The sequence below is a fragment of the Oncorhynchus gorbuscha genome, unplaced genomic scaffold (genome assembly GCF_021184085.1).
Source record: "Oncorhynchus gorbuscha isolate QuinsamMale2020 ecotype Even-year unplaced genomic scaffold, OgorEven_v1.0 Un_scaffold_2723, whole genome shotgun sequence".
Classification (NCBI taxonomy): Eukaryota; Metazoa; Chordata; class Actinopteri; order Salmoniformes; family Salmonidae; genus Oncorhynchus; species Oncorhynchus gorbuscha.
The window spans coordinates 30,001-39,120 of NW_025747157.1; the positions used below are offsets into that span (position 1 = coordinate 30,001).

General features: G+C 48.0%; 1 long non-coding RNA gene across 1 annotated transcript in view; it reads left to right on the forward strand.

Moving 5' to 3' along the window:
• LOC124026391 overlaps window positions 1-4,477 on the forward strand; it is a 28,424-nt gene extending 23,947 nt beyond the window's left edge. Inside the window, exon 3 of the long non-coding RNA XR_006837285.1 lies at window positions 4,359-4,477. This is a non-coding gene — a long non-coding RNA (uncharacterized LOC124026391). The remainder of the gene's footprint in view (window positions 1-4,358) is intronic.
• Window positions 4,478-9,120: the final 4,643 nt, after the last annotated feature.

Consider the following 9,120-nt stretch of genomic DNA (forward strand, 5'->3'; position numbering starts at 1 on the left):
CTCCTCTGGATCATCCAGATGGTCATTGGCAAACTTCAGACGGGCCTGGAAATGCGCTGGCTTGAGCAGGGGGACCTTGCGTGCGCTGCAGGATTTTAATCCATGACGGCGTAGTGTGTTACTAATGGTTTTCTTTGAGACTGTGATCCCAGCTCTCTTCAGGTCATTGACCAGGTCCTGCCGTGTAGTTCTGGGCTGATCCCTCACCTTCCTTATGATCATTGATGCTTTAAGAGGTGAGATCTTGCATGGAGCCCCAGACCGAGGGTGATTGACCATCATCTTGAACTTCTTCCATTTTCTAATAATTGCGCCAACAGTTGTTGCCTTCTCACCAAGCTGCTTGCCTATTGTCCTGTAGCCCATCCCAGCCTTGTGCAGGTTTACAATTTTATCCCTGATGTCCTTACACAGCTCTCTGGTCTTGGCCATTGTGGAGAGGTTGGAGTCTGTTTGATTGAGTGTGTGGACAGGTGTCTTTTATACAGATAATGAGTTCAAACAGGTGCAGTTAATACAGGTAATGAATGGAGAAGAGGAGGGATTCTTAAAGAAAAACTAACAGATCTGTGAGAGCCGTAATTCTTACTGGTTGGTAGGTGATCAAATACTTATGTCATGCAATAAAATGCAAATAAATGACTTAAAAATCATACAATGTGATTTTCTGGATTTTTGTTTTAGATTCCGTCTCTCACAGTTGAAGTGTACCTATGATAAAAATGACAGACCTCTACATGCTTTGTAAGTAGGAGAACCTGCAAAATTGGCAGTGTGTCAAATAATTGTTCTCCCCACTGTACATACATACATACATACATACATACATACATACATACATACATACATACATACATACATACATACATACATACATACATACATACATACATACATACATACATACATACATACATACATACATACATACATACATACATACATACACACACGTGCACGCACACACTCACGCACACTCACAAACACACACACATGTACACACACACACACACACACACACACACACACACACACACACACACACACACACACACACACACACACACACACACACACACACACACACACACACACACACACACACACACACACACACACACTCACACACACACACACACACACACACACACACACACACACACACACACACACACACACACACACACACACACACACACACACACACACACACACACACACACACACACACACACACACACACACACACACACACACACACACACACACACACACACACACACCACAGACACACTCTGGGGTGTTGTGTAAACTATACTTAGTTGTGTTTACGCATGACCCTTGCAAAAGAGATTGAGAGACAGGGAGAGTGAGACAGAGAGAGAGAAAGAGAGTTACAGAGAGATAGAGATACAGAGACAGACAGAAAAAGAGACAGACAGAAAAAGAGAGACAGAGAGTCTGAGAGGGAGAGAGAGAGACAGAAAGGGAGAGGGAGAGAGAGACCAGCTCAGCCCTCCAAAGGGCAGGATAGCCCAGACACGGTCACTCTAGTGGTGTGTAAACTCAATTAGAGGTCTTGCTGTTATGGTGGGCTGTTACGCCATGACCCAGTGACTTCACAGCGGGAGAGTGTGTGTGTGTGTGTGTGTGTGTGTGTGTGTGTGTGTGTGTGTGTGTGTGTGTGTGTGTGTGTGTGTGTGTGTGTGTGTGTGTGTGTGTGTGTGTGTGTGTGTGTGTGTGTGTGTGTGTGTGTGTGTGTGTGTGTGTGTGTGTGCGTGTGTGTGTTTGCACGTGTGAACGTGTGTTGAAGGGTACAGGCACTTTCTATAATTTATGGCCCAGACAGAACCTCTTCTGTAGTGTAAGACCAGTTTGATCAGAGACTGAAGGCTCTCTCTGATTATTCTATGGTATTTGGAGCGACTGCACTGAATCATAAACAATATGTATATATTTGTCTCTTAGTGACTCAACATTGTGTCTGCTCTACTCTGCCTGTGGTAATGCCTGTCAAACCCAGTGGACTCAGAGCCTGCTGTCTGAATCTGACAACATCAGTGTCTCCACCAGCCAGCCTGTTTCCAGGGTAACTACTGTTTTGGCCCTTTCAGACAGAATGGGCACCCTACTTAAAAGTCATGTCTGTCGACACCTGAGGGACTTACGTGTGTCTGTGTTTATTTAGGTTCCTCTGGTCCAGACTTATATATAGGGTGGGGGTCACAGGATGCACCCCAAATGGATCCATATTCCTTTCATAGTGCACTACTTTAGACCAGCGCCCATTTAGTTTTGGTCAAAACCAGTTTACTATATAGGGAATAGGGTGCCATTTGTGAAGCAACCACAGTTCTTACAGATGGCAGTGTGCTTTGTGTGTCCGGGTGGGGTGGGGGACGAAGGGGGGGTGGCTTCACACATGGGCTTTGTTTAGGCTGGAGTCTGGGTGCAGGGTTGTGCCTGTCGGGAGGACAGCTCAGTGGGAGAAGACTGAAGTCCTGCCTCTCAGCTGGTGTCTTCTTTGGTGTCCTGTCAGACACCCACCAAGTTACTGATGAAAGAGTGTGTGTCTGACTCTCTTCTCAGTGTGTGTGTGTGCGTGTGTACCCTACATGTGTGTGAGTATGCTTGTGTGTGTGTGTGTGTGTGTGTGTGTGTGTGTGTGTGTGTGTGTGTGTGTGTGTGTGTGTGTGTGTGTGTGTGTGTGTGTGTGTGTGTGTGTGTGTGTGTGTGTGTGTGTGTGTGTGTGTGTGTGTGATTTGCACAATTTCAGGAAGAATGCGGTGTTCGCCACAGAATTCAGTGATGTTAGCTGGAGCACAGCTAGTCTCTCCTGTGTATACACACAGTGTGAATACGATACCAACCCTGGTCTACTTGCGGAGACGATATCACTGCATCTGATTATTAAACAAGATTTAGGTCCAGGTTTCTCTCCTCTAATGAACATCACATAGATTAGTAGTGTGATTTACGGTCTGTTCTGAGAGATACGGTGACTAGCACTACGTCGTCTTGGATAGGGAGTCTGCAGCTGAGAGGAGTGAATGTTGCTCGGCACATTTGCACAGTGATGACACACATGCGTGCTCGTGTGTGTGTGTTGGGAGAAGTTCACATTTATTTTTATTTATTTTTATTTTACCTTTATTTTACTAGGCAAGTCAGTTAAGAACATATTCTTATTTTCAATGACGGCCTAGGAACAGTGGGATAACTGTCTGTTCAGGGGCAGAACGTCAGATTTGTACCTTGTCAGCTCGGGGATTCGAACTTGCAACCTTTCGGTTACTAGTCCAACCACTAGGCTACCCTGCCGCCCACATCATTAGCTCTATTCAGATAAAACCTCTATCAGAGTTACCAGGGATCTCTTCTTTGGTAACAGAGTTACCAGGGATCTCTTCTTGGGGAGCAGAGTTACCAGGGATCTCTTCTTGGGGAACAGAGTTACCAGGGATCTCTTCTTGGGGAACAGAGTTACCAGGGATCTCTTCTTGGGGAACAGAGTTACCAGGGATCTCTTCTTGGGGAACAGAGTTACCAGGGATCTCTTCATGGGGAACAGAGATACCAGGGATTTCTTCATGGGGAACAGAGTTACCAGGGATCTCTTCTTGGGGAACAGAGTTACCAGGGATCTCTTCATGGGGAACAGAGTTACCAGGGATCTCTTCTTGGGGAACAGAGTTACCAGGGATCTCTTCTTGGGGAACAGAGTTACCAGGGATCTCTTCTTGGGGAACAGAGTTACCAGGGATCTCTTCTTGGGGAACAGAGTTACCAGGGATCTCTTCATGGGGAACAGAGATACCAGGGATTTCTTCATGGGGAACAGAGTTACCAGGGATCTCTTCATGGGGAACAGAGTTACCAGGGATCTCTTCATGGGGAACAGAGTTACCAGGGATCTCTTCTTGGGGAACAGAGTTACCAGGGATCTCTTCTTGGGGAACAGAGTTACCAGGGATCTCTTCTTGGGGAACAGAGTTACCAGGGATCTCTTCTTGGGGAACAGAGTTACCAGGGATCTCTTCATGGGGAACAGAGTTACCAGGGATCTCTTCATGGGGAACAGAGTTACCAGGGATCTCTTCATGGGGAACAGAGTTACCAGGGATCTCTTCTTGGGGAACAGAGTTACCAGGGATCTCTTCTTGGGGAACAGAGTTACCAGGGATCTCTTCTTGGGGAACAGAGTTACCAGGGATCTCTTCTTGGGGAACAGAGTTACCAGGGATCTCTTCTTGGGGAACAGAGTTACCAGGGATCTCTTCTTGGGGAAGAGTTATCTCTTCTTGGGGGATTTCAAGTTTTCTATTCATCTTTTTATTTTCTACCTCCTGTCTCCCCAGTGTGGAGCGACCCAGAGCCAGACCCAGGGTGCCGTGTTCCTGCCTGAGTTTGCTCTGTCCCCTCAGGGAAGTTTCCTGGAGGACGCTACCGAGGACCAGTTCCTTACCTACAGATACGACGACCAGGTGGGTACACACACACACACACACACACACACACACACACACACACACACACACACACACACACACACACACACACACACACACACACACACACACACACACACACACACACACACACACACACACACACACACACACACACACACACACACACACACAATGGAAAACCTGATCCTCTGAGTGAGTCTGCTGTGAGTGACGTGTGGGAGTAAGTGAGAGAAAGATGGGATGTTTTTGGGGTGTAGACAACAAATGAGACACACATGACATGTCAAAAGAACAACTATTTATAAGCAGTAGGAAAAGTCCCCAATGTCTTTTTCTATAGTATACACTATGTGAGAAGATATTGAGTGGACCAGGATACAATGCATTCATTCATTCTTCTCTCTGCATCTTCTGAAATGTGGAACATTTTCTCCAGTTTGATTGAATAAAGCAGTGAGCTCCTGCTGATCCATCTGGCGTTGGGCTGAAGAGCTCAGGATAATAAAGATATCTTGTTTTTTTGCTCTCAATTTGTCCTTTTGGATCAGGAACCACAACATTCTGGTTAAAATGTTGAGGACATGATGTTTTGAAAAGCTCACATCTGACCAATATCAGGACAAATGATCCCTAATTATACGCAGAAACATGTCTGCATGTTTCACGTTGGATTTCTCCTGAATGATTGGTCTGTAATTTGTATGGTTCCATGGCCCAGTACTTTTTTTGAAGCACCCAATTCAATAGAAAATACTGGTCTGTCACTTGGCCCATGGGTTAGTAGTTGAATAGAGATGAAAGATGGCATTACATTTGTCTGTGAATTTCAGACATGCAGTTAAATGCCAGAGAGGCTATTGAAGAGAGAACAAGTGGTATAAAGAGGCAGAGCCTGACAGAATATCTGTCCCATTTTTTTAGGCACACAGTAATGAGACATTTCCTTTAAAACACATGTTTTCAGGCCATAACCTTTCTGTAGAGATGGACCCTGTACTGGAGATGGGAAGGTGGTGGTCCCTCACATTATCACAACCTATCACATTACAACTGACTGAATCAGTGTTGACTATTACTATTAACTATTAAGGTTGCAAAATTCTGGTAACTTTCCCAAGTTTCCCAGAAATCCCGGCTGTAGAACGCAGGATTCCCTGCTTATTCCCTGCTGATACTGAGAATCATTCAACCAGGATGATTCAGTCAGCAACATCACTGTGACCATGTCGGTCCCCAAACCTGCTGCTATAGGGACTTGACTTAGGACTGGGTGGGGACTCAGTATCAAATACAGTACAGGAGCGCAACTTTGGTTTTAGAAGGGTGAAAGTCAAATAAAAAGTTATTTCATTTTATTTTTATAAATACAGTCAGATTAACATTCCAAACAGCCTATCCGACTCCTCGGAGGCGTCCACATGGTCCTAAAGCACACCATTACCTCGTTTTGTATCACATTCCAATCTTAAAACTGTGGGGGACAAAAATGCTATTTCAGAATGTGGGGGGGAACATGGCGCCCCTGACTCAGTATGTTCAGTTTAGATATTCCAGTGCTACTAGGAGGATTTGTATGGAATGGGGTGCTTACCTGGGGAATGTCATATATTCCATGTAATGGCATCTCCCAAAAATACTGTATTTTCTTATTTATTTTTAAAGCTGACACATTTTGACCTCATTCAGGATTTGTCAAAGCTTGCTTTTGGTCTTTTGGGAGATTCCATAAATTTTTATTTTTTGAGTACCGGTACACAGTATGTTTGACTCTTTGTTGAAAACTTCACGAATGATTCAGCCTGTCTCCCCTAGTCTTGAGTGATGCAGTCATGTTAAGTCCAAGATTGTAGAATTAGATGCTTCTGTCTCTCTCTTGTTGAGGATGTGTGTCTAATGCTGTTCATGTTCCTGACTTAGACATGTCTGGATGAATGATAGAGCTGCATTAAGCTACACAGACACGGTGGATAGTCTGTACATTTGAGTCTTGTTTTGGGTTTCTCTGTGTTAGTGGATGTGTGACTAAACCAGTTCATGACTTACACCTGAGCTACATTAACATGGCTGATATATCTGTAGTATCTATAGACTATAGTCTGCATAGTGTTCGTTGGAGTCTTGTTTTGGGTTTTTCAGTGTTAGTGTGTGTGGGATGAAAGCTGCTAGGTAGTGAATTCATGGGGTATGTGTGGCTAAGCCAGACATTGTCTGGTCACTGGGACTGCTGCCAGGTGGCTCAGTGATGCTGTGGTGCTGGCTGCGGGAAGATCAAGGTTGTCGGTTCAATTCCCACGTCGGTCTCATACGCTGACTATGTGTTCACTGGGAGGAGGTTTTCACACACAGTGTTACGATCAACTAGGAGTGGTGGGTGAAATCAGGCACAGAGAGCAGGGTTCAGTCTTTCTTTCAAATTTATTCCCCAGCGCAACAAAACAGTCACGCCAACACACAGGGCGTATATAAGTTACCAGTCCAAACAACAGGACAAAATAGTCCGGAGAATAAATACACAAATAACTCACACCATCAAACACAGAGTAACACAAACAAGCCCGCACAACTACCCAGCGGGCCTAGTGCCCTTAAATACCCTACAAACAAACCCTAATACAAAACAGGTGTACCCAATTACCCAAAACAAATGGAAAGGGAATCGATGGTAGCTAATAGGCCGGCGACGACGACCGCCGAGCACCGCCCGAACAGGAAGAGGCACCATCTTCAGCAAGGTTCGTGACAGTACCCCCCCCCCCCCCCGAGGACGACCCGGAGGACGAGGGGCAGGGCGATCCGGGTGGAGGCGATGGAAATCCCTCAAGAGGGAAGGATCTAAAATGTCCCTCCCCGGTACCCAGCACCTCTCCTCCGGACCGTACCCCTCCCAGTCCACGAGATACTGCAGGCCCCTCACCCGGCGTCTCGAGTCCAGAATAGCTCGTACTGTGTACGCCGGGGACCCTCGATGTCCAGAGGGGGTGGAGGGACCTCCGGTACCTCACTGTCTTGTAGGGGACCAGCTACCACCGGCCTGAGGAGAGACACATGAAACGTGGGGTTAATACGATGATAAGAGGGAAGTTGCAATCTATAACACACCTCGTTTATCCTCCTCAGGACTTTAAATGGCCCCACACACTGCGGCCCCAGCTTCCGGCAGGGCAGGCGGAGGGGCAGGTTTCGGGTCGAGAGCCAGACCCTGTCCCCTGGTGCGAACACCGTTGCCTCGCTGCGGTGGCGGTCAGCGTCTCTCTTCTGCCGTTCACTGGCCTGCCTGAGAGAATCCTGGACTGCCCGCCAGGTCTCTCTAGAGCGCTGTACCCACTCCTCCACTGCAGGAGCCTCGGTCTGACTCTGATGCCACGGAGCCAGGACCGGCTGGTAGCCCAGTACGCATTCGAATGGTGACATATTCGTGGACGAATGCCGAAGAGAGTTCTGGGCCAACTCTGCCCACGGTACGTACCTCGCCCATTCTCCTGGCCGGTCCTGGCAATACGACCTCAGAAACCTGCCCACTTCCTGGTTTACTCTCTCCACCTGCCCATTACTTTTGGGGTGATAACCAGAGGTAAGGCTGACCGAGATCCCCAGACGCTCCATAAACGCCTTCCAAACCCGAGACGTGAACTGGGGACCCCGATCGGAGACGATATCCTCTGGAACCCCATAGTGCCGGAAGACGTGGGTAAATAGAGCCTCTGCAGTCTGTAGGGCCGTAGGGAGACCAGGCAATGGGAGGAGACGGCAGGACTTAGAGAACCGATCCACAACGACCAGAACGGTAGTGTTCCCCTGAGATGGGGGAAGATCAGTAAGGAAATCTACCGAGAGATGGGACCATGGCCGTTGTGGAACCGGGAGGGGCTGTAACTTCCCCGCACTGTCCTATCAATCCCCGGATGACCCGCAGACGGTAGTGTGTGGGCCCACCGAATCAACTTTTCACGGACACCAAGCGGTACGTAACTTCTACCAGTCGGACACTGTGTAGGCGCAGGTTCAACCCTCAACGCCCGCTCGATGTCCGCGTCCACATCCCATACCACTGGGGTCACCAGCCGAGAGGCTGGAAGGATGGGAGTGGGTTCGATGGACCGGTCCTCGGTGTCATAGAGACGGGACAGCGAGTCGGTCTTATTGTTGAGGGAACCTGGTCTGTAAGAGATTGTAAATCTAAAACGTGTAAAGAACATGGCCCACCTAGCCTGACGCGGATTCAGTCTCCTCGCTGCTCGAATATGCTCCAGATTACGGTGGTCAGTCCAGATGAGAAAAGGGTGTTTAGCCCCCTCAAGCCAGTGTCTCCACACCTTCAGGGCTTTTACCATAGCTAGTTACTCCCGGTCCCCCACATCATAGTTCCGCTCCGCCGGACCCAGCTTCTTAGAAAAGAAAGCGTAGGGACGGAGCTTCGGTGGCGTGCCCGAGTGGTGAGACAGCACAGCTCTAACCCCAGCCTCGGACGCATCCACCTCCACTATGAATGCTAATGAAGGATGCGCCAACACGGGAGCCCCAGTGAACAGTGCCTTCAACTGGTTGAAGGCTCCATCAGCCTCTGCTGACCACGGCAAACGCACCGGCCCCCCCTTCAGCAGTGAGGTAATGGGCGCCGCTACTTGGCCAAAACCCCGGGTAAACCTCC